The sequence below is a fragment of the Schistocerca gregaria genome, chromosome X (genome assembly GCF_023897955.1).
Source record: "Schistocerca gregaria isolate iqSchGreg1 chromosome X, iqSchGreg1.2, whole genome shotgun sequence".
NCBI classification, from domain to species: domain Eukaryota; kingdom Metazoa; phylum Arthropoda; class Insecta; order Orthoptera; family Acrididae; genus Schistocerca; species Schistocerca gregaria.
Genome location: NC_064931.1, coordinates 516,751,600 through 516,777,694, shown reverse-complemented (window position 1 = coordinate 516,777,694; position 26,095 = coordinate 516,751,600). Strand labels below are relative to the sequence as shown.

The window sequence follows — 26,095 nt, the reverse complement described above, 5'->3', positions numbered from 1 at the left end:
TTTACAACCGGCGTAAGGTTAATGATGCCTTTCTGTCCGCTTTGATTTGCTGTATATCTGTGAAGCTGTCAGCCAGCCAAACGTAATTCTCAAGAAATAAAATGCCTACAAGTACTTTATGTATTGACAATCACACTCGGATAATCTTTAATTCCTTAATAAAAAAGTAAATGAATAGGCCATATACTGATGATCTGAAAGTCGACGAAACGGTCAGTTTCCCCATCTTTCACAATGACCGGTGGGGATAACGTGTTCAAAGATGTGGAGGTGAGCATACCTATGCAACGTTATACCTCCCCACAACACCTGGAGAGCCAGTTGACACGATTCTGGAGGTACCCTCATATCGTGAGAGGATGCATCGAGGAACAATGTTGAACATGATCGTTTTGATGGTCCTGATGTTATGGTGGTGGTTGGGGGAACAAAGTTTCACAGCCATACTAACCTCAAAACCTTTGAAAAAGGAACACTCCCCAATCAAAGTTATTGTGACATTGTACGCATTTCTAACGTGCGTCTTTTGAATGGTGCATTCTCCTCTGACTTAATTTTTATGGATGACAATGCGGGACAGAATCGATCGGTACAGGCGGAAGGTCTCTTGGAAGAGGATATTTGACGTCTGGACTGGCCTTCCCCTTTCCTCGACATGAATACCATCGAGCATGTGTGGAATGTGTGGGGAACCATATTGCAGCACGTCACATGCACCAACAATCGTCTAGCAGTTGCCAACCGCGCTGGTGGGGAAAGTCAACGCCGTACCACAAGAACTCGCTACCGACCCTATGTCCATAATGGCAGCACGTTGCAGAGCATAGTTTGCTGCCCGTGGTGATCACACATTAAGAACCATGTGCAGCTTTTTGTATTTTCCAGGTGACCATTGCAAATCACGGTGACTTCAGTGTAATTATTATCCTTCAATCAAACTGCCATTTGCCGGCCGCTGTGACCGAGCGGTTCTAGGCGCTCCAGTCCGAAACCGCGCTGTTGCTACGGTCGTAGGTTCGAATCCGGCCTCGGGCATGGATGTGTCTCATATCCTTAGGTTAGTTAGGTTTAAGTAGTTCTAAGTCTACGGGACTGATGACCTCAGATGTTAAGTCCCATAGTGCTTACAGCCATTTGAACCATCAAAGTGCCATTTCTGTTCGTCTCATTGCGTATTTCCTCCAGTTACCGGCTATACTGTAGCAGTCCTTTCTATGTATGGGTTAATTTCCGTCGAGCGATATTACTTGACAGTGACACATCATGCGAAAGTTAGTTTCGTCATCAAATCTTGCACACCAGTGTATTATATAATATGTATATAAGTATTATACGTATGTGTTATATGTATGATTTTTAGGTTACGGCCGTCTGTATGTAAGTGGATGAAGGCAATATTTAAAACTTCCTGGCAGATTAAAACTGTGTGCCGGACCGAGACTCGAACTGGAGACCTTTGCCTTTCGCGGGCAAGTGCTCTACCGACTGAGCTACCCAAGCACGACTCACGCCCCGTCCTCACAGCTTTAATTCCGCCAGTGCCTCGTCTCCTACCTTCCAAACTTTACAGAAGCTCTCCTGCTTCTGTTAAGTTTGGAAGGTAGGAGACGAGTTACTGGCGGAATTTTCAGTAGTAAGCTCCTTGCTTTTACTGACCTGTTTAAAGATAATCAACAATTTACTAAGAAATTTTAATTTTTAAAGGACTATATCTAAATGTACTTAAGTAGATTCACATGTACTATAAATGTTTGCAGCTAAACTTAAATAAAAAATACTTGAGGCGCCAAAATTGTCAACCTTAGGATCAGATCAGTTTTGGGATGTCAATTTTAGGTGCAATTTGAAGGTTCAGTCCCCATTTTCTTTTACAAAAGCGTATTCTATCAGTTTAACAAACCATGGTATTTTAGATGATAGTTGCGATTCTGAAGCTTCAGAAAATTATTTTAGAACACACAATTATTTAATAGTATGGCCATAATGTTGGAAGGTAGAAAAAAGTTATCTTAACGTGACAACGTGACAGTTTCTAAATATGGGCAATGGCTTTCAAGCAAGGCCTAACGTTGCCAGTCTCTTCATAATTCTTTACGATTCTCTCTATCCTGTCGTCCAGCTTCAAGTACTTCTTCTTCCTCTTCTTACCTTCAAGATTCATTTCCAATTTCATGTACATGCAATTTGTGAGCTCTGCTTCCTTTTTCAAGCACTCCACCAAATAGTTGATTATAGGGTGAGGGGTTCCAATAATACAATTTATTTTGTTGTGCTAACCTTCAACAGCATTCGTCGTTCGGTGCCTTTTTCTGTAACAGTCCCACATTTCTATTCCGATATCCTCATTCTCTAGCCAGTTATCCACAAAGTAGTCAAAAAATTGAGAGAACCTTCCGTTATCAGGAGCTTCTGCATGAATCTCAATCCATCCATTGCTTACGTCCTCCGGTTTTACAACTGCCAGCACTGCACACATGCTGACGTGAAGTCTTAAATCCTTGTTCTAGCGGTACTCCTCAGTTAGACCGAGAACTCTAATTCTTCTCCATAAACTCTTCTTCATATGGAAATAGAATCCATTTATTTCAGTTATGGGAAAAACTTGAGGAATGGCCAGTATCGCAGCTGCCTCAAAGTCCACCGTTACTTGTTTAGGACACAACTCAGAGACTGCCTGTTTTATCAGACGAAACGGGCGAACATATGTGTCTTTCTTCTTATTAGGGAGCAGTGCAAATACAGTAGGAAGAATGTTTGGTTCTTTAATATGGCCTCCTAAGTCTATGTGTATGGTGTAGATCTTTGCAAAGCGCTTGCTGCATCTCTGAAATGTTCCATCCATAAAAAAATAGGAACATGTATTTAAACTTTCTTTTCCTTTGCTTCCACTAAAAATCATTACTCTCACCTCTAATCTATCATCTTCCAGAAGAAAACTACTGCAATCTCCCATTTTTAGTAGATCTTCATAAAGGTCGATTTCATAAGAGTTCTTAGGCTCTTGTTGGTTCCCCCGCTTTTGACTCCATCGACGAAGCATGGTTCTCTTCATAGATTCTGAATTAGGCATCACTGTAACAAAGTCATCAACTTTATTATGTAGATTTCCCATTTCATCCGCATATATCTTCGATAACTGTGTAGTTTCTTCTCGAGACCTTCTCTTCGCCCTTTCCACTTGCTTTCTCACTTTCAGAGCCGCATCGTCAGGTGGTCCACAGAGATGTTCTAATATGTTCAACACTTCTCCGTTCCTCGAAAGCAGCTTTCCCTTGCAATGATCCGCTTTTCGGCGTAAGGACATCCATGTAACAACACCTTCTTTAGATTCCCCCTGTTTAAGATACGCGTAACCTTTGTAATGAGCAGAAGGCCTGCCCTTGTTCGTTGTAATAACTTCCATACTGATGGTCACATTAGGAGCTTCGAAAGCAAACTGGGCAGGTGGGTGAGGAGGAGGAGGAGAGCGGGGGAGACAAGGGACCCAACCCTTAGGGACAGGTAAAACCTTGGGAAATGTCCGGCGTGGTAAATGTCCGACGTGGCAAATGTCCGGACACCACTGCCCAAACAGCCAGCAGAACTTTGGAGCACATTTACACAATCTTCTCACATGATAGAGTTGTTACCAGAGGTCAGTCTTGCTGCGGCTCGGCTCTAGCTGGCCATCCAGGTCCCCTGATCTGTTAGTGTGCGTTTACTTTGTGTGGGAACCCCTCAAGTCTAAGGTGTATCGCAACAACATCCATAGTCTTCAAGAACAGCAGCAGAACATTTCGGATGAGGCTGCAGCAATTCCAGCAGTCCAGCTTAGATCCGCCTGACCAGGGCCCAAAAGTGTCAAAAGATGGCTAGTGCTCACTTTGAACATCTGCTACAATAAGGTTACTTCAGTATTTCCTTACCTTTGCTGTGTTTCTTTGTGCCCTGGAGCTCTGTTCTCTGGACTACTTTTATTTGCTATCTATTACGTTCAATTGCTCTTTAAGTCCTTTGCAGTCTATGTCAGAAGAATTAAAATGTCGTTTGCAAACCCCAAAGTCTTATATCTGCGCCCTGAACTTAAATTCCGTTTCGAAATACGAGGGCTGTCCAGAAAGTAAGTTACGATCGGTCGCGAAATGGAAACGACTATGAAAATCCGATAAGCTTTGCAAAGATGTGTTGGGCAGTGTGTCTAGTATGACTCTAGGTAGAATTTTGTCGCTCTTTTCATTCCTGAGCTCTTAGTGAGCGCGTAAAGATGTTATAGAAAATAGTGTCTCCCGCCAAGTACGAGGGCCTGTTGAGAATTCTCCCCTGAAGCTATGCAACCAACATTACATAACTGTCGTGCGGTTTCTTCTTCAAGACAATTCTCAGCCTCATTCTGCAGGGGCAATGAAGATGTTCCTGCATCGTTTCAATTGGAAATGTTTGGTTACCAACAATACAGCCCGTAATTGTCTCCCACTGAGTTTCATCTCTGCTCAAACGAACCGCTGGCTATGAAGACAACATTTTGGCACAGACAACGAGCTTTAGGCCAGCGTAGAGAATTGGCGGTAAGCCCTGGCGGCTGCCTTCTATGATGAGGGTATTGGAAAGTTGGTACAACGCTACGACGAATGTCTGAGTCAGAACGGCGACTACGTAGAGAAGTAGTTGGAAGGTGTAGCTAACTGTTACAAATGAAACATTACTGATTTTCATTTTGCTATTAATCGTAACTTGTTTTCTGGACAGCCATCGTATCTCATTTGTTTCCTTTATTGCTTGCTCAATTTACAGGTTGAATAACGTCGAGGAAAGGCTATAACTATGTCTCAATCCTTTCTCATGTACTATATACCTTTCATGTCCTCCAACTCTTATAACTGCAGTCTGGTTGCTGTACAAATTTACTCTGCTATCTTGAGATTTCCAAGAGAGTATTCCGATTACCACTTATGAAAGCCATAGGCATGAACGAAACGTCAGTTTGCCAGTGGAGGGAAATGTGAGAGGTAAAAATTGTAGCGGGAGACGAAGTTTTGAATACAGTAAGCAGCTTCAAATGGATATAAGTTGCGGTAGTTATGCAGAAATGGAGAAGGTTGCACAAGGTTAGGCTGGAGAGTTGCACCATATCAGACTTCTGTCTGAAGGTCACTAGAACAGCATTTGCTTCTGTTTAAATCAGTGAATTGAAATTTGATATCTCTGTTTATATACATACTCCGCAAACCGACGGTGCATGACGGAGCGTGTCTTGTACCACTGGTAGTTATTCCATTTTCTGTACCACTCGCAAATGGAACGAGGGAAAAACAACTGTATATATGCTCTCGTACTGCCCTGATTTCTCTTATCTTGTCTTCGTGGTTCTTGGGCAAGATGTATGTTGGTGGAGTAGGATCGTTCTGCAGTCTGTGTGAAATGCCAGCTTCCTAAACTTTCTCAGCACTGTTTCGAGGAAAGAATGTCTTCTTTCCTCCACGGATTTCCATTTGAGTTCGTGGAGCACTCTTTTAATTAATTTACGATTGCAATTGGTACCAACTCGCGCTTCCTGCCAATCTGATATTGTCTGCATAGGTTATGAAACAAGAGATTTTATACTTATTTTTTATGTGTAATACCTTTGGAGACTGTATAAATGTAATTAAATATGACTTCCTTTGACTAGAATATTAGAATAACGCTTAGTAACAATTTGTAACATTTCCTCCATTTAGTGTTCTAGTGTTAAATCTAGCTTGCTACCGAGAGGGATAGCGCAGTTGTTAGCACACTGGACTCGTATTTGAGAGGACGTCGGTTAAAACTCGCATCCGGCATCCTAGTTTAGGTTTTCCGTGATTTTCCCTAAGTCTATTCAGGCAAATGTCGGGATGGTTCCTTCCTAATGGTACGGCCGCTTTCCTTCTCCATGTTTCCCTTATCAAAGCTTGTGCTCCGTCGTTAATGACCTCTGGACGTTAAACACTCATCTCCTCGTCCTTGCCTGCTGATCGAACCTACTGGTAACAAATATAGCAGTACTCTTCTGGTTTGCTCCCATTTCCTTCTTTAATGCTACCTGGTGGGTATGCCAAACACTCGAAGGAAGTTATATTTTAACTTTCCGTCGACAGCGAAGTCGTTAGAGACGGAGCACGTTGTCAGATTACAAAACGGTGGGGAAGGAAATTGGCCACACCATTTTCATAGGAACCATTCCGGCATTTGCCTGGAAGGATGCAGGGAAATCACGGGAGCCCTAAATCCCGATGGCAGGACAAGCATTTTAACCGTTGTCCTCCCGAATGAGAGTCCACTGTGCCATCCTCTGCGCCACGTCCCTCGGTCCAAACATTCAAGAACTACTCAACAGTCGGTCGTACAGGTGTTCTGTGCGCAGTCTCCTTCACAGTTGAGCTACGCTTTTTTCGATGTGACTTACATCGTCAGGTACACTTTTCCACTAATTCTTAATGTTCATTGCTTGATGTGTGAATGTTTTTGTTATCAATGACTGTGAGCTCAGTGGGATAAAAGACAGAAACGAACATAGGAGTCGCGCGTGGTAGCCGTGCGGTCAGGGGCACCTTGTCGCTTTTCGCGCGGCTACCATCGTCGGAGGTTAGAGTCCTCCCTCGGGCTTGGGTGTGTGTTGTCCTTAGCGTAAGTTAGTTTAAATTAGATTAAGTAGTGTATAAGCGTAGGGACCGATGACCTCAGCAGTTTGGTCCCATAGTCCTTACCACAAATTTCCAAAATTTTTCCGGACATGGGACTCATTGTGTGTGTATGGGCAGACCTCGCCAATCTAGAAGTGGCAAGTAGTGCGAGGATGAGATAGCACAACTTTCAAAGGCGGTTTCCCAGTCTAGCTTAGCGCGGGAGGACCCACAGACGCCGGCCGTTGTGGCCGAGCAGTTCTCGGCCTTTCAGTCTGGAACCGCGCGACCGCTACGGTCGCAGGATCGAATCCTGCCTCCGGCATGGATGTGTGATGTCCTTAGGTTAGTAAGGTTTAAGTAGTTCTAAGTTTTAGGAGACTGATGACCTCAGATGTTAAGTCACATAGAGCTCAGAGCCATTTGAACCATTTTTTGGACCCAGAGAGTCACTCGGGGTGGCTCAGGGTCCTTTCGTGTTAGAGCGGTCGGCGACCTCACGGACTGCATTTAGAGGTCGCAGACACAGTGTGCACCTGAGCTCGTTCGGCGTCTTGCAGTCGTGCCTGGAAATCTCGTTGAACTATAGAGAAGGAGTTTGGAATGTCCTAAAGCCGTCGGCACACGGACCGTGCATCCGAATTTTGAGCGTTGAGCGTGCCGAGTTTCTGAATTCATAGCGTGGAATAGCACGTTGGGTAGTCTTCCTGAACGTGCAGAGCAATATCTAGGAAGTCAGATGTTCTCAACCTGCTTTTGAACGTTGACCAGTGAGATGGCACAACGCCATCTACGTCACATACACGCTATCTCCCTCCGATGCAGAGTTGTGATGTTCCATAGTGACTTTCAGTTCAAGCCCGTATTTTTATAAAGGTATGGCTTTTCTGAGCGCCAGCTAACCGAGAAGCTCTCGAAAATCCACAGTTAATTGTATGATTCATTGTAATAAAATGACGAGAAACGTCCTATTCGTGGTAAAAGAATTATTATAACTTGCGTATTGTGAGAGTATACCATTGGAAGTCAACGGCATGTTGAGTATACACTAAAATGCGTTGTTCTAGGTAAAATTTGTTATAATTAAATTTAAGTTAATAATATAACTGCGATTAAACCTTTCAGGATGTGGTAACAAGCTACAGTAGATATGGTCAGCCCACAGTCATGGTCGCTTTAGAACAGTTGGCCATCAGCAACGCAGCGGCGAGGACGTATGCTTAGCGTCCTGCCCGTCTAGTGGAGTACTCGAGTTTGTTTACTTCACGCGAGCGTGAATTGCTTACTACAAGTTTATTGAAGTAAAATGGCAACTTACTATACGAAGAACCCTATTAAGAATACGTTCCAAGCCGAATAGCCACGTATGTGAGCATATGAAGTATGAAACATTTTGCGTGAGGAACTATGTCTAGATCCACAGGACATAATTAGTATCCACTTCTCGATCACAACAGTGTAGTCAGTGTTAAAATGATTAACGAAGAAGTGAGCGCGAAGGTGGTTACCGGTGCTGCTGGCAAACTGTAGTTTAGACGCTCAAATGGACATACAGTATCAGCGCTGTTACTGCTAAATATACAGAAATGAAGGCCTAGGTAGGAGGACCCTCCGTGTATTCGAGCTACCTTTTAAGATACCCGCCGAGTCCGTTACCTCCGCTCTTAAACAGTACGGTATGTCATCAGCAACATGGCTGAGAAGTATCTCATCCTTAGTGGAGTAAGACAGGTCAAAATAGAACTCATAAAGTATGTTGCTTCATACTTAGACATTGTCGGTTGCCGTGTATTTCTCATGTACGGCGGACAACCGCGCACTTGCACAGGATGTGGACACGTGGGTCATGTTCGCTCTGATTCTTTGCAGCGGCGGATCACTCAGATTCCATCAGGAGAAGCGGTACGACATGTTCCTTCTACGATTCTACTAATTACTTATTCACAAATGACGGCACCTACAACGTCTGGCGGTGGGGATCGGGGTTAGGGTGCCACTGCAGACAGATGGACACGCAATTGATGAGTCACATACCGCCTGTACAGTGCAGAGGGAATCGCCAGATAAGCCCGAACAGCAACTGTCACCATACAACAAGCGGATGGGTGTTGATCCACGAGTCGTGCCAACCCAAGTGTTCCTCTCGGAAGGCGAAGAGGAGACGGATCTATACTCACATTCTGACACGTAGAAGCAATGGTTTGATCAGCAAGCACAATAAAAGCCGACGGACGCTATCTGGCGACTGTCTCTTGCGGACAGATACACACGATCGTACTGGTTTCTACAGTGTTGTGGATGCTCCTGCTATGAGAGGCGTCGACCGACACTGCTCCCACTTTAGGAACTGAGACGATGGATTATTCTTCTCCTGGACACCCGTATGGAGATGGAGGGGGCGCTGGCACACCGTCGAAGACGCGAGGAATCACGACAAGGGCCTCTTTGGTAGCCGATGTGACACAACGATAGCCTCTCTCCGTTGACACGTGGGTGGATGACGTGAAAGACGACTATTTGGCTGGAACATCACTTGCAGAAGAGGGGGAGCTACACAGTACCCCCCCTCCCCCTCTCCTGCTGAAAGCATTATAATAGAGACGACAGGGTGGCGTTGGGGTGACCAAACCCTTCATCACTGCGTACACTGATGACTGCCGCTACCTTTGAGAGCGAACGGCAGTCATATCGATTCACTAGTATCAACATCAGTACCATCCAGTGGCGCACTAAGGTGTCATTTTTACGCCACACACTTTATGCGGCCGAAATTGACGTGGCCTTATTGCAAGAGGTATACGTTCTTGGCGCCCTGGACATCTCTAGATACACGATATGCATATCACTTACGTCGGATACGGGCATTGACGTCGCAATACTTATCAAGGAAGGTTTAATAGCGGCACGTGTACATTACCAACCGAAGGCCAGAGGAATGGCGCTTATCGTCCAAGGGATACACATCGTCAATATTTACGCTCCGTCTTGTACCAGCAAGAGGCGTGAACGTTCGCTATTCTTTACTGAGCAATTAAAGCACTTATTCCAAGGCAAGATAGATGACATGGTGATTAGGGGCGATTTTAACTATATACCATCTCCCAATAACCAGGCAACGGCCTTGCCGCAGTGGATACACCGGTTCCCGTGAGATCACCGAAGTAAAGCGCTGTCGGGCGTGGTCGGCACTTGGATGGGTGACCATCCAGGCCGCCATGCGCTGTTGCCATTTTTCGGGGTGCACTCAGCCTCGTGATGCCAATTGAGGAGCTAATCGACCGAATAGCAGCGGCTTCGGTCAATAATACCATCATAACGACCGGGAGAGCGATGTGCTGACCCCACGTCCCTCCTATCCGCATCCCCCACAGAGGATGACACTGCTTTCGAATGGTCCCGGTAGGCCATTCGTGGCCTGAAGACGGAGTGCTTTTCCCAATGACCAAATGCCTGGCCATTTCCAATGCCCAACACTCGGAGCTGTCATTCGCGAGCTCTGTTTGGTCGACACTTGGAACATCATCTATGGTGATAGACCGACTTTTATGCACTTCACGGAAGATTCGTCTAACACAATTGACAGGATGTATACGTCCCGCTCACTCATGGATGCGGTCACGACAGCAGATTTGTGGTCATCAGCATTTACTGACCAAACTGCTTACATGTTTACCATCAAGCTTCGACGCCAGCAGATGTGGCGAAGCCGCAGCCCGTGGAAATTTATCACCGCTTGCCTGACCTCACCGGCATGTCTTGGCGGTGGGAGACACATGGAGACTGTGCCATGACGCCGAGGAGCGTAAAAGTCTGCTTTACAGTGGCGGCTGGACTATGTCAAGCTGAGACTTCGATGCACCTTGCAGACGTTTAGTAGAGAAGCTGCAGCATGGAGGCGCAGCACTATACCCACATCTACATCTACATTTACACTTCGCAAGCCACCCAACGGTGTGTGGCGGAGGGCACTTTACGTGCCACTGTCATTACCTCCCTTTCCGGTTCCAGTCACGTATGGTTCGCAGGAAGAACCACTGCCGGAAAGCCACCGTGCGCGCTCGAATCTCTGTAATTTTACATTCGTGATCTCCTCGGGAGGTATAAGTAGGGGGAAGCAATATATTCGATACCTCATCCAGAAACGCACCCTCTCGAAACCTGGACAGCAAGCTACACCGCGATGCAGAGCGCCTGTCTTGCAGAGTCTGCTACTGGGGTTTGCTAAACATCTCTGTAACGCTACCACGCTTACCAAATAACCCTGTGACGAAACGCGCCGCTCTTCTTTGGATCTTCTCTATCTCCTTCGTCAACCCGACCTGGCACAGATCCCACACTGATGAGAAATACTCAAGTACAGGTCGAAGGAGTGTTATGTAAGCCACCTCCCTTGTTGATGGACTACATTTTCTAAGGACTCTCCCAATGAATGTCAACCTGGTACCCGCCTTACCAACAATTAATTTTATATGATCATTCCACTTCAAATCGTTCCGCACGCATACTCCCAGATATTTTACATAACTAGCTGCTACCAGTGTTTGTTCCGCTATCATATAATCATCCAGTAAAGGAACCTTCTTTCCATGTATTCGAAATACGTTGCATTTGTCTATGTTAAGGGTCAGTTGCCACTCCCTGCACCAAGTGCCTATAAGCTGCAGATCTTCCTGCATTCCGCTACAATTTTCTAATGCTGCAACTTCTCTGTATACTACAGCGTCATTCGCAAAAAGCCGCATGGAACTTCAGACACTATCTACTAGGTCATTTATACATATTGTGAAAAGCAATTGTCCCATAACACTCCCCTGTGGCACGCCAGAGGTTACTGTTACGCCATACTCAGGGACTGTTTCGTTATGCCCCCATCACTGGACCGTCAGATGACTGTCAACAGAGTAAAAGTAAAGACTGTGACGTTGATGCGTCAACAGTTAGAAGGGAACATCCTTCGTACACGTCAAACGGTCGGAATCGCCTACGAACGGCCCTTCATGTACCATATAGCCATGGAAAGAAAGCGCAGAGACTGGATATTGATCCATGAGGTGACAGCAGAATATAGCGTCCGTCACGTCACGCAAAGACACATAAGCAATGCGAACTTTCCCAATTATTCTCACTTGTACGAGGAGAAGAGATCTGATACAGAGATCACTGCTGCCGTCTCTGGTTCGATGCACACCACTGTTACTCCTGAGCTCCAACAAGAAATGCTAGAACCGGTGACTGAAGAAGAATTGTTGGATGCCATAGGAAACGGGGCACCCATTAAGTCACCAGGACCGGATGGCTTACCCCTGGAGATTTATAGGACGTTCCAGGGGCTATTGGTACCCTATTGAACTACTATAAGTCAAGAACTCAAAACGCCAAAGGTGCAACTTTTGGCTACCTTTGTGGAAGGTGTCACGATACCAATCCGTAAACCTCGTTGAAGATCACATATTACGGATTACCGACTATTAACTTCGTTGAACTGTTATATGAAAATCTTCCTACGTCAACTGGCAGCTCGGATTCGGCTTACGACGTCTCGTGTCCTATTAATGGATCAGGCATCGATGGGTAGGATGTGTAATATCCGCGTCTTACTGTCCCGCTTCACTGAACTGATTGCCCTCGCTAAGGTACGTCGCGTAGCGGGAGCGCTGCTGCGATAGACTACAGTCAAGCGTTTGATTGCGTCAATCATATGTACTTAACTGTTGTTCTTCAGAAAATGTGTTAACTGGGCTCTTTGGTCTAGACGTTGCTCCGTCTTCTATGTGGCACAACATCGAAAGTGCTTACCAACGACAGACTGTTGAACACCTTGAAGGTTCGCCCCTCTGTTAGGCAGGGATGCCTCTTAGTCCCATCAGCAGTATCGTACGCTTTGGCATTACAACATTTGTTGTGCTGCCTGTGACACCTCCTGCTGGGTCGGTCTCTTGGTTGATTCATTTTTAGGTGCACTGCGTATGCAGAGGATATGATGCTAAATCACTGTGATGAACATGATGTACGCAGAGCCTTGGATTTGTTAGCCATTTATGGTGCAGCTTCGTGGAGCTGTGTAAGTGTATATAAATCGATGGCCTTGAATATTACCAATGGAACGCGCCCCACACAGACTGTGCGATAAAATCCGCTGTCTTGGACGACATCTCACGCACGACGACGCTTAATGAATTTGAGCCTCTTGCAACACATCTATGCTTGACGTATGGATCATCGTCTCCATGCTTTGGATCTTCATCAAAGGACCGAATTTATTCCTATCTATCAGCATCACGAATTCCGCATGTAGCGCAAACCCTACCGATGCCTAAACGCATAGCTCGGAACCTCATGGCGGCATTCGGCTCATTTGTCAGCTTTGGAACGATATTTAATGTTCCATAGGACTCCCTCACTCTTCCTAAAGAACGGGGCGGACTTGACATTATCAGTGTTCATGACCAAGCAATGTCTCTATACATTGGTATCACCTCAAGCTTTGGCGGCGATGTTCGACTAGCCTCACGGTGTTACTGATGGAGGCACTGGTACCATGTTCCCTTGACCCTTCGGTGGCGCTTACTTCGATACCGGTGCCACTTTCCCACTTTGGGAGGTTTTATTTGCCGTATAGCTACCTACGGGACGTTCCTCCTGTCTCTCGCTTACCAACGGCCAGTGATATCTGTCGCACACTACTTCGCCTCCGATCACCTAGTGTCGTCTGTCGTCTAATTGACGTCTCCTATCGTAGTATGGTACACTGTCAACGTGGTAACGGTAGATTCAGACGCACATTCGACCTGGTATTTGACGGTGAAGAGAAAACAGATTACTCGAAAGAGACTCCATAGGATCCATCTTGCAGATTCGCCTTTATGTGTGAACTGCAACGTTCAGGATGCAGACGAACAACGGCTACATTGTGGGCCGGAGGAAGAGAACTGGTATTTTGTGCGTCAAATTTTGGCTCTCTTTTTACGGATGTCGCCCTCTTACGTCGACTCACGCACTCTCCTCTACCCGGACACTGTTTATTCAAAAAAATGGTTCTGAGCACTATGGGACTTAACTTCTGAGGTCATCAGTCGCCTAGAACTTAGAACTACTTAAACCTAACTAACCTAAAGACTTCACACACACCCATGCCCGAGGCAGGATTCGAACCTGCGACCGTAGCGGTCGCGCGGTTCCAGACTGTAGCGCCTAGAACCGCTCGGCCGTCCCGGCCGGCCACTGTTCTTTACCCGAGGTAAGAAACACATCGCTGTCACGTGACTCACAGGTCACGCGATTCATTATTTGTTAGGAGTTGGTGTCATAGGACTCACGGATTTTTGTAACTATTTAAACGAGCGTCATTCTGTTGTTGCGAAGAACCCTAAGTACACTCAACGCTTCTCGAAATTCTTGCGGAACGTCTCCCACGATCCGCCCCGTAGCTGAATTATTCATTACGGGAGATAAATTTGATACATTCACACGTAGGAGATGAACAGATAACAGTTTCTACACGACATTACGAGAAGATGTGCCATGAAAATAGGGCGGTGGTGTCCGTGGGCTACCGGCGCCGCATGTGCATGTTACGGGAGTGTAACTTTGTGCTTGTTTTCTTTTTCTCAAACACAAGTTATGGAAAAGTTGCATTTATTTTTTGTCAGTAAATTAATGAATATTCTGCTGTGGTCATTTACGCCTTCCATATGGCCCTGTTTGGCCAGGTCTCGTAAAATGATCCCTGCCTCTTTGCTCCAAGACCATTCGCTTTACTTAAAAAACAAGAAAAAAGTACTAGACCGCCACATTAAAAACAATAAATACATAAAAATGTAAAAAAAATAGCGCAATGAGTAGCGTCACAGGATCATGACGAAATGGGTGATATGTTGGCAGTTCGCATCCCACTACATCCAAATACTTTTTTCTAGCCTTTGGGTTTTTAATAGGTTCTGATACTTTTTTATTAGTTTAATATAATTATATACTATAATGTTCGATGTTTTGTAAATACATGTGCGCTCTTTTTGAGAAGTGAATTTGTTCGATTAGCTTAATCTGCAGGACACCTTGCACTGGTTGCAGTAAGATATTTTCCTGTTTTCTTCTTTGAAGTTTTGTAATTCACATGTTGTAGAGATTCTGCTACTAAGTAGGAACACTGATCAAGTAAGAATGGTCTTGGTGATTTACTAAAAAGTGAGAATGATGAAGTAATTTTTATCTTATGTAGAGAACTATTCTAAATTTTTGTCGTACTATTTATAATGGAACGTTTATAAGCCGATTTCCTTATTGACCGGACAGGGTACTTTCCTTTTTGCCTTATAATATTTTCACGGATATTGAAGTTTTTGTTTATGTATAATACGGACAGAACAACCTGACTAGCATATGGACAAGATAGGAAAGTACGTTTTAATAGAGCTAATATAGGAGTCTACGCACATCCATTTCGTAAACAGAGTGATTTACGAGCCAGATACAGCCGACAACTGCTGCTGGGGCGTGTTGCAATCGCGTATACCACCTTGGGGCCCACGTACCGTACGCGCAAGTCGCATAGTTTCAACGTTGACGTTCGACAGCACGATCCGTGTGTCGACGACTTCAGTGACACAGTTGTCCCAACAGCCGTTAGCTCGGCGCTCATGCATGCCAGGCTGCTTCCTGCGAATTCTTCATCGAGTGGTCACCGATTGGTGAAATATTTTTTAGACGGAAAAGCAGAGACAGATTCTAGAAGTTTCGATGCCATAAACCCAACGCTTGGTAGGCGTCGGAAGAATAGCATAGAGGGTGAATGTACAGTTTTACTGGAGAGGCAACAATTTTGAGAGTCTTCCATCTGGACGTTCTTGAGGAACGGACGTCTTACGTGTCAGCTCTTGTTGACGACGGACGGACTTGCTGTCTTTGATCTCAGGCGAACTTGTATTTTTCAGAGCAGTTAAGGCACTGTACTTGTTGTTCTCATCTATTATGTATCATACGGCGATCTTGAGACCACTTCTCTCGTTACACTTTTCTCGTTGAGACGTTTCTGAACTTCACCGTTCTGGCTTGGAGTTCACGTCTCTGGTCTGTTGTGTGTAGGGTAGCTACGAGACAGCATTCAGATTTAGTAGTCTGTGCACGGCGATCTGCTGTCCAAGGTCAGAATATTCTGACGGACAGCTTTGCTGACGGCGCAGATTTCTGCGAGCATCGTCACTGCGTTTCGCCACCATGCTGCATTCACAGTGATACTGCGATTCGCACCCGGTATTGTAGGGCTGTAAAAGTAAATTGATGTGATAACTATTAACGTATTTTTTTATCTCCACTGAGGATTCGGAGTAGTTTCTTGTAGACTTTCGTACTGTGGTGATTTCAGTGATTTCGCGATTTATTCCGCAGATCACACATCCAAAAACAGTACAGAACTGAGCAGTTATTGTTAGTATTAGTTTGGGATGACTTTTTATCAGCCATTAATTTTACAGATTTTATGGGAGTGAAACAGTACAATTGAAAAATATGAGTACATACTGCTGAATGGGGTCCCTGCCGTTGATCAGTGTTACGGGTCCCGAGCGACCTTAAAACGGCCTTGCCATTGACAGAAGAGGCAAGTTTGAACAGAGGCTGCCGCTAGCGAGACTAGAAGCCTCTCATCCGCAGCCGCACAAAAAAAGAGGTCATGGCGAGCAGAGAAGAGGGCAGCGACGCGTGGGGAAACACAAAAAACGCGCCCAGGGATTTCCGGATGCGGCACGATACGGCTCTGGCTTTTATTGTCACCGCACAAAAACAGCGCACCGCAGCCCCGCCATTAATTCACAGCCCCCCGACTCGTTTGCAAGTAAAAGACCATGTCCACAGAATTGGTAAACAACTGTCACTTCCGGTTTCCAGCTGCAGCCGGGATTTTATGCCCGTATTTCGCCGGAACTGCAGACGAAACCGTGGTGTGATGAAGTCAGAATAAGTAAGCGGCGCCACATATCTATAATACGAATAGACATGAATTTACTGTAATCACCTCTATAAAATTAAAGTTTGCATTCTTCAATGTACAGTCATGATAATGAAGAAGAAGCCGATTTAAATTACGTAGTATCTGCATGCACTAACTATTGATCACAGCAAAAAAGAATTATACTGCAAGCTAAATCAGCTGAATGTACAAATACTTACATCCGTTACTGTCCTCACATTCACGAATGATATTAAGGGGCGGTTTACAATCTTTGGCCCGACAAAGCATGTTCTTTGAGAATATTTTTCTCGGGATGTGTTATAGATATCAATGTCGAATTTGGTCAAAATGGTTATTGATATTTCCTCTAAAAACTGGAAATATCGAAGAGCTATGGCGGAAGTGCCGATGGAACGAACAACATTTCGATGTAGACCTCCACGCGCGGCATGTCACAGGTCAGCCGGCTCGTCTGAAATCAAAATTGAGTTGACGTAATGAAGTATATAAGATTCTTTAAGAGCTGTACCTCGCTTAAGTTATTTGGACCAAAGGAAACAAAATGGCGGCCATTTGAAAAAATAGGTTTTTTTGATCGATTTCTCGACTTCATCGGCAAAGTAAAAACATTTATAGTTGATGGATCGGAATAAAAGTGGTATAACTCCTAGACAATTTAGTTAGCTTCGTCGGAAACGAATTATGTCAATTGCTTCAGTAGATTTGAAGTTATCATACCGCGTGGAAAAAAAAAAACCGTCATTTCGAGTTAAACGCGTTTGAAGTTTTGACTACATATAAATGCAATATTATGCAACGTACGTTCAATCTGCTATTCCGGGTCCATAAACTAGTCCTTCCTCTTCCTCATAGAGAGCGTTCTGCTCGATCTGGGCCATCCTGCGCTGCTCCAGAGCCGCTCGTACGGCCGGTGTCAAGCGGTTTTCCGCCGCTTGAATCCGGTGGTCGTCCGAATGCTTGGCGAACTGCGTCGAATAGAGTCACAGGGTGACGTCCATCTTTGTCGTGGTCTTCAGAATTGCTGACTACCCTTCGTTGAAGCTGCTCACTGCCAGGAAAGTCGCAATCTTTACAATCTTCGCATCATAATGCAAAACAACGGTCGCTGCGTGCAACAGCCTCTGAATGGAGGGTAACTTGATGGAGAATGCAAATGCTTAGGGGCTAACTTCCAAACACACGCGTTCAAACTTTCATTTGAATTTTGTGTGTTTCCTCCCAAGCACCGGTACAATAACTCGTCCTCCGAAAGAAAGAAACTGGTGCGTGAAAAAGGCCGATTTCAGGCTGGTGCATTGTTTTGTTCAACCGCGAATAACAAACATTTCCGTTCCGTATTCGGAAAAACCGTTTCAGGGGTGGATTCTAAAGACTTTAATGGATCCAAAAATGCAATTTTAAAAAAATCGATCTTTGAACCAGAAGATAGTAAACCTCCTCTTAAGTATTTATCAGATCATAGGAATATACCTAAAAGACTCAAATACCAAAATTTGATTTCATTTTTTATCGCACATCAGGCTTCATAGAGGGACGTTCATGTAATGATAATATATTTATGATAAGACAAATTATTGAAAAACGTCGGGAATTTGGCTTGCAAACACATTCAGCATTTTTTGATTTTGAGGAAGCCGTTGATTAGGTAATAAGACCTCTTTTATGAAAAATGTTGGAAGTTAAAGGTTTTTCAAACAATCTTATTAATATAGTAAAGAGTCTGTATGTAAATATAAAAATAGTTACAAATTCGGTTTCGAAAATGTCAGATGAAATTTTAATAAATCAGTGTCTTCGACTAGGGTGCAGTCTATCACTCATTTTATTTAATTTGCGTATTAACGGCCTAGTTATTACGTGGAAAGATGAAATGCACTTAGGATCTAGCGTGCCGTTAAATACTCTGTTATATGCTGATGACAGATAATTATACAGAAAGCAGAAAATAATCTACAAAGAGCAATATGTAAATTGAGCCAAAACGCAATATGTTACAAATTAACTGCATCTGCAAATAAGACGAAGATGATGATTTTCGAAGGAAAGAATCCAGTCAGATCGAAAATAATAATAAATGAGGAAATTTTACAAGTATCCCACTTCAGTTAACTAGGATGTGATATTAGTTTCAACTATGACACAGACGTTGAGAAAAAGGTTAATAAATATCAAGCCATCTGCGGAACAGTTGGGAGAACTTGGGGAAGAAAAACAAGAAAGGAAACAGAAATGAAATTTTATAAAATTATGGCTGTTTCTGCTCTTGTATATGGTTCCGAATCAGAGAAACTAACAAAAAAAATTACGTATACAGTCAACAGATATGAAATTCATAAGATATGTAAGAGGCTGTAATGAAATGGATAAAATATGGATGAAACAATACGATCAGATTTAAAAATATTTCCAGTTTATGACAAAATAGAAGAGACCGGAATGAAATGGAAGTATCATGTTTATAGAATGACAGAAAATAGATTGATAAAAGAATGGTAGTAACGTATCGGACAACTGGAAAGAAAGAACTAGGTAGAACTCGTAAGAGGTGGAATAATCGATAATAAGAGACCAGAGCACATGATTGCAACATCTAATCCTTGCAGGGAGATGGTGGTGATGACGGTGGTGATAACTGGATATTTACATCGGTATATGTAACCATGTAGACACTGCCTTGCAGCAAAAAAAAAAAAAAAAAAAAAAAAAAAAAAAGTACCCAGAAGATATTGTCGGCTGGCAACGTAGCTTCGTAAACATACACACCATTGGTGGGTATGTAAACGACTGGAGTTGCAATCACCAGTGACGGGCAGAACGGCCAGCAAAATACATTAGTGTTGTTCGTGTTTAGTGTTGTTTCTAGGCTTGGTGGGTTACACAAGGACGTGAACAGAGTCAGATATTCAGTGGTCAGTGTGAAGCACATGGAGATGTAGCATACTCGTATGAGACAGTGTTATCAGCAACAGACATAGTTGGAAAAAGGCCTCCAATTGGTGAGCTGGTCGAATCGTGCGTTATCCAGACTTCAGATGTGACAGTCGTCCGATGTTGAACAGCACAGGAACGTGATAGCAGGCATGATTTTCGTCAAAGTTCTGGAGGACCACATCTGACCATCTCAAGAGATGTTAACCATACCATGCACATCGTAACCCTTTCGCATCGGCGCTTGCCATCCGAGAATAAGTAATGCACTCTCTGCTACATTCTGCATCATCCCGTACCATTGGTCGGAGACTAGTAGCAGCCAGACTAGTGTCTTCAGTTTTAGAAACGTTCAGTCATAAATAAAGTAGTTGAACAAAAGCAATGTCTTGGTAGCAGACTTTCTTTATACCAATTGCTTCACATTCTATTAATTAATTAAACCAAATTAGCAATAAGCCTCCTAATTCAGGCGATAACAAGGAAAGGTGTTTGTATCATTCTCACTAATCGCTTTTTCACAATAAAGAACAGCGGTAATTGTTTATTTCCTATTGTACTTCGACGAAACTTGAGTAATTCATAATCATACCAACAGTGTTTTGTATTTTGCGTGATATTTTTAAGCCCTCCGGGAGATATATTGAATGACGAGCTGTGTTAGCATAATGGTTAAAGTGTTTGGAGTTCAAACTTTGATCGGTGCTTCATATTTTCTTTATTTAAAAATAATATCGAAGTGTCTTACTTCATGAATTTTATTCATTTGAATATAATTTTTTGAAATTTCTAGTGGCAAGTAAAATTGACCATATGGAAAGTATACGCTATGGACTTTTACCTCTGCAAACTCTTCCAAATTTCGTGCAATGGTTTACTACATCTAATGCTGCACAACAACTGCGTTGAACATCGAAACAAAATTAAGTCATTTATGGGGGGAAGGTATCAGTCAAGAAGATGTGTAAAAATCAAATTTTTGGGCCAAATAGTTTTTGTGAAATCGAATGATAAAGTGTGTCAAAGCAGTCGAAACACCATGTGTCTGCACAGGCGAGCAGTGCAATGATGACAAAATCAAGCACATCGCGGAATGCGGGGAGCACGTCTCTGTAGCAGCGAAAGGGTTAATGCGGCCGTGGTGGCTTTTACTTCATAAACTGCGCGCTCCCCCCTAAACGTAACTTTGCGAACTATACTATGGCGCTGCTTCTCTTGGCGCGTACAACTGGCAACGCAGCAATCTCCCGCGCCTGGGCGGGCATGAGCGAACCGCGAAGATAAAAGAATTCAATTATAGGCAATTACCGCCCATGCGTAGACTGCAGTTGACACAAAACAAACAGCTGCCTATGGGGTGGTGTAGTGACCGGGATGTATGGATTGTTCATGAACGGTATCACATTGTGTTCACTGATGAATGGCCATTCCGCACTACCTCGTACGACCATCGTCGACGAGTATGGCTGGAACCTGGAGAGAGGTTCCATTCTTCCAAAGTTTTGGAGAGACAAAGCTGTGTTATGCCTAGCATCGTGGTGTGGACATAGAAAACGTCTCAATGAACTGTCTGCATGATGTTGAGTTACTCTTGTGGCCAGCAGGATCTCAGATTTGTCCCCGATAGGACATGTGTGGGATCAGTTCAGACGTAAACTTCGCCCCAGTGCCAGTATACGTGTTATCAAGGACCAGTTGTAATAGTTATGCGTCAGTGAACTCTTTAAACCGATACGACGAGTGACAGAGTGAGAGTGCAGACTGGCATAAAAAATGTATGTAGCTAACTAGACCTGGATTAGACTGACGTACCTCGTACTTGAGTCTCATCGCTGGAAAATGTATTATAGTTTTTGGCTCCACTCAGCTGAAATCGGCAACAGTGGGCGAGGAATCGATTCGAGTATGTTCAGAGGTGCTTCTACTTCACTCCCATTAAAACAGAATTATCTCAGGTGCAAGAATAAAATGACGATTCGTTATGATTAGGTAAAGTGACTCGAAGAAAGGGTGAGACGGTTGCTGTAACGATTGTCGACGGCAGGCAAAGGCATAGGCTCGCTATAAAGTATGTCGCCAGGACTTCGTATATGGGGAGCTGAATTTAACAAATCTATTGTCACACGAAGGAATGTGATATGTTCAGGACCCTGCAAAGTCCAAACAGCGCTTTACGTCAGGGTTTCCTTGGTCACAGTAAGTAGAATAGAATGGTCTTTCGCTGCAATTGGCAGCACTGTCATCGTTCACCGTCTTTGATGTGATGTGGTGAGCAGTGCGAAGTTCGATTTTCTCGTCCTGCACGTACACGTCTCGTACAATGTTGGAACTTGCAGAACAGTGATTTTAACTTCTGAGAGCTTTTCAGCTTTTATTTATTTATTAGTTTATTTATTTTTACTGAGGGAAAAAGGCACAATGGCTCTTTCATCTTTTTTTATCTCGCATTTTCTCGTTTCTTTTATTGAGTAGGCTCGTTGTTTGTTATACAGTCCTGGGCATTGTTAGAACACTTGTTGGCCAGTTGCCTTTACTGACACTACTATCCTCCCTTCCGCTCTTCCAAGGGAAGAAAAGGTGTGTACCCCCTCCGTCTGCGACCAATTTGATTTATTGTGTGATAGCTTTTTAATTTGGGTGCGTTGTCTAACTGAAGTAGAACTGAGGAACCAGCCCATTATTTACTAAGACACATATGGGAAACCACCCACAAACCACATTGAAACTATCTCCCCAGCTCCGCTCGTTAAGGCACGAGTTGGGCTCGAACCAGGGCTGCATTGCCTTCCTGATCGAGAGAACGAGTGCTCTGTCCGCTCGGATGTTCCGGCGAGATTATTTATTTTCTGACTTAGATGAGCCTGCCGCTGTGGCCGAGCGGTTCTATGCGCTTCAGTTTCTAACCGCAGTGCTGCTACGGTCGCAGGTTCTAATCCTGCCTCGGGCATGGATGTGTGTAATGTCCTTACGTTAGTTAGGTTTAAGTAGTTCTAAGTCTAGGGGACAGATGACCTCAGACGTTAAGTCCCATAGCGCTTAGAGCCATTTGAACCATTTTGACTTAGATGTCAACAAGCTCGACAGCAAGAAGTACGTTTTTTCAATGGCAAATCATAAAAGCCCCCAGGGGAAATGAAAATAATGACTCAACTCTGTCTTCTTAGCTTTTATAGTAAGTTACGTATTTTCTAATAAGAAGACAGGCTCTTTACTATTACAGTTCGTAACCACAAGAGATACAGGGTGCCCCACCTGACTTTGCGACAATATTGCTTGATCTGTCAGAAAAAATAAACTGTACTAAAAAAGATAGTTGAACGAAACGCGGGAGTCAATATCAGAAAAACCATGAGGCTTAATTGTTAAGGAGCTATTCCCATAATGTTAAAAATGAATGTTAAATGTCATGTCAAAAGGCTGCCTTATCTATGTGTGTTTCTTTAGCAAGTTATGAAGTATAAAAATGCGAAGTGAACCAACTCTGTAGTGACAAAAGTCATCGTATACCTCTTAATATGGTGTCTGAGCTCCTTTTGCTTAGCCAAGCCAGGAGCTCGACGTGGCGTGGACTCAACAACTCGTTGGAAGTCCCCTTCGGAAATATTGAGCCATGCTGCATCTATAGCTGACCATAATTGCGTAAGTGTTGCAGGTATAGAATGTTGTACGTGAACTAACCTCTAGAATACGTCCCATAAATGTTCAGTGGGATTCATGTCGTGCTATCTGGGTGGCCAAATCATTCGCTCGAATTGTTCAGAATGTTCTTCAAACCAGTCGCCAACAACTGGGGCCCAGCGATATGGAGCACTGTCATCCATAAAAATTACATCGTTATTTGGGAACATGTAGTCCATGAATGGCTGCAAGTAGTCTACAAGTAGCCGAACATAACCATTTACGGCCCATGATCGGTTCACCTGGACCGGGGGACCCAGTTCGGTCCATGTAAACACATCCCACATCATTATGAAGGCATCAATGGCTTGCACAGTGCCTTGTTGACAACGTGAGTCCGTGGCTCCGTGGTGTCTGGGCCACACTCGAACCTTGCTGTCAACTCATACCAATTGAAATCTGGACTCATCTGACCACACTAAGGTTTTCCAGTCATCTAGGATCCAATCGATATGTTAATGATCCCGGGAGAGGTACGGCAGACGATGTCGTGTTGTTAGCAAAGGTACTGCTGCCATAGCCCATTAACTCCAGATTTCGCCTCATTGTCCTAACGGATACGTTCGTCGTACGCTCCACATTGATTTATGAGGTTATTTCATGCAATGTTACTTGTCTGTTGGCACTGACAACTCTAAGCAAATGCAGCTGCTCTCGGTCGTTAAGTGAAGGCTGTAGGCCACTACGTTGTACGTGTTGAGAGGTAATGCCTGAAATTTGGTATCCTCGGCGCACTATTGACACTGTGGTTCGCGGCATACTGAACTGAATGTCCCACGCATCTAGTTCTAACTACCATTCCGCGTTCAAACTCTGTTAAATCCCGTCATGCGACCATAATCACGTTGGACACCTTTCCACATTAATCACCTGAGCACAAATGATATCTCCCCCAGTGTACTGCCCTTTTATACCTTATGTACGTGATACTACCACCTTCTGTATATACACTCCTGGAAATTGAAATAAGAACACCGTGAATTCATTGTCCCAGGAAGGGGAAACTTTATTGACACATTCCTGGGGTCACATACATCACATGATCACACTGACAGAACCACAGGCACATAGACACAGGCAACAGAGCATGCACAATGTCGGCACTAGTACAGTGTATATCCACCTTTCGCAGCAATGCAGGCTGCTATTCTCCCATGGAGACGATAGTAGAGATGCTGGATGTAGTCCTGTGGAACGGCTTGCCATGCCATTTCCACCTGGCGCCTAAGTTGGACCAGCGTTCGTGCTGGATGTGCAGACCGCGTGAGACGGCGCTTCATCCAGTCCCAAACATGCTCAATGGGGGACAGATCCGGAGATCTTGCTGGCCAGGGTAGTTGACTTACACCTTCTAGAGCACGTTGGGTGGCACAGGATACATGCGGACGTGCATTGTCCTGTTGGAACAGCAAGTTCCCTTGCCGGTCTAGGAATGGTAGAACGATGGGTTCGATGACGGTTTGGATGTACCGTGCACTATTCAGTGTCCCCTCGACGATCACCAGAGGTGTACGGCTAGTGTAGGAGATCGCTCCCCACACCATGATGCCGGGTGTTGGCCCTGTGTGCCTCGGTCGTATGCAGTCCTGATTGTGGCGCTCACCTGCACGGCGCCAAAAACGCATACGACCATCATTGGCACCAAGGCAGAAGCGACTCTCATCGCTGAAGACGACACGTCTCCATTCGTCCCTCCATTCACGCCTGTCGCGACACCACAGGAGGCGGGCTGCACGATGTTGGGGCGTGAGCGGAAGACGGCCTAACGGTGTGCGGGACCGTAGCCCAGCTTCATGGAGACGGTTGCGAATGATCCTCGCCGATACCCCAGGAGCAACAGTGTCCCTAATTTGCTGAGAAGTGGCGGTGCGGTCCCCTACGGCACTGCGTAGGATCCTACGATCTTGGCGTGCATCCGTGCGTCGCTGCGGTCAGGTCCCAGGTCGACGGGCACGTGCACCTTCCGCCGACCACTGGCGACAACATCGATGTACTGTGGAGACCTCACGCCCCACGTGTTGAGCAATTCGGTGGAAGGCCCCACGGCCTCCCGCATGCCCACTATACGATGGAGCTCCGTATGCCACGGCAAACTGGCTGACACTGACGGCGGCGGTGCACAAATGCTGCGCAGCTAGCGCCATTCGACGGCCAACACCGCGTTTCCTGGTGTTTCCGCTGTGCCGTGCGTGTGATCACTGCTTGTACAGCGCTCTCGCAGTGTCCGGAGCAAGTATGGTGGGTCTGACACACCGGTGTCAATGTGTTCTTTTTTCCATTTCCAGGAGTGGATGAATATCGCTATCCGTAACTTTCTTCACCTCAGTGTGGAATTACACGTGCAAATTAAATTCATGAGTACTATTGTTACACTATCATATTATGGCTCGGTAGCTTCTTTCCAGAGTTTCCTGTTAATGAGCCGGTCGCTGTGTCCGAGCGGTTCTAGGCGCTTCAGTCCGGAGCCGCGCTGCTACTACGGACGCAGGTTCGAATATTGCCTCGGGCATGGTTGTGTGTGATGTCCTTAGGTTAGTTAGGTTTAAGTAGTTCTAGTAAGTAAATCTAGGGGACATGACCTCAGATGTTAAGTCCCATAGTGCTTAGAGCCATTTTGAACCTGTTAATGATATTATTCTTGTACGATAATGTCCTCAAGGTTTCATAAATGTTTCCTTACAAAAACAGCACTGATTAACGATTCTTACGTGGTCGACTTGCTAGATTAAACAACACTGTATGTTGTAGAGCAACCGGTAAACAGAGAGAAGGGCTGGGTGTGATGCGTACGGTGCGGCCATTTTCACTGAAATACCTGTATCGTTTAATGGCCAAGACAGCTTACAGCACTCCGTCTACTACCTGCTTTTCCATAAACAGACGGTATCCGGCAAGAACGCTC

General features: G+C 44.7%; 1 pseudogene; it reads left to right on the top strand.

Moving 5' to 3' along the window:
- The first annotated feature begins 9,731 nt into the window (after positions 1–9,731).
- LOC126299715 (5S ribosomal RNA) lies at positions 9,732–9,849 on the top strand (annotated as a pseudogene).
- The last annotated feature ends 16,246 nt before the right edge of the window (positions 9,850–26,095 follow it).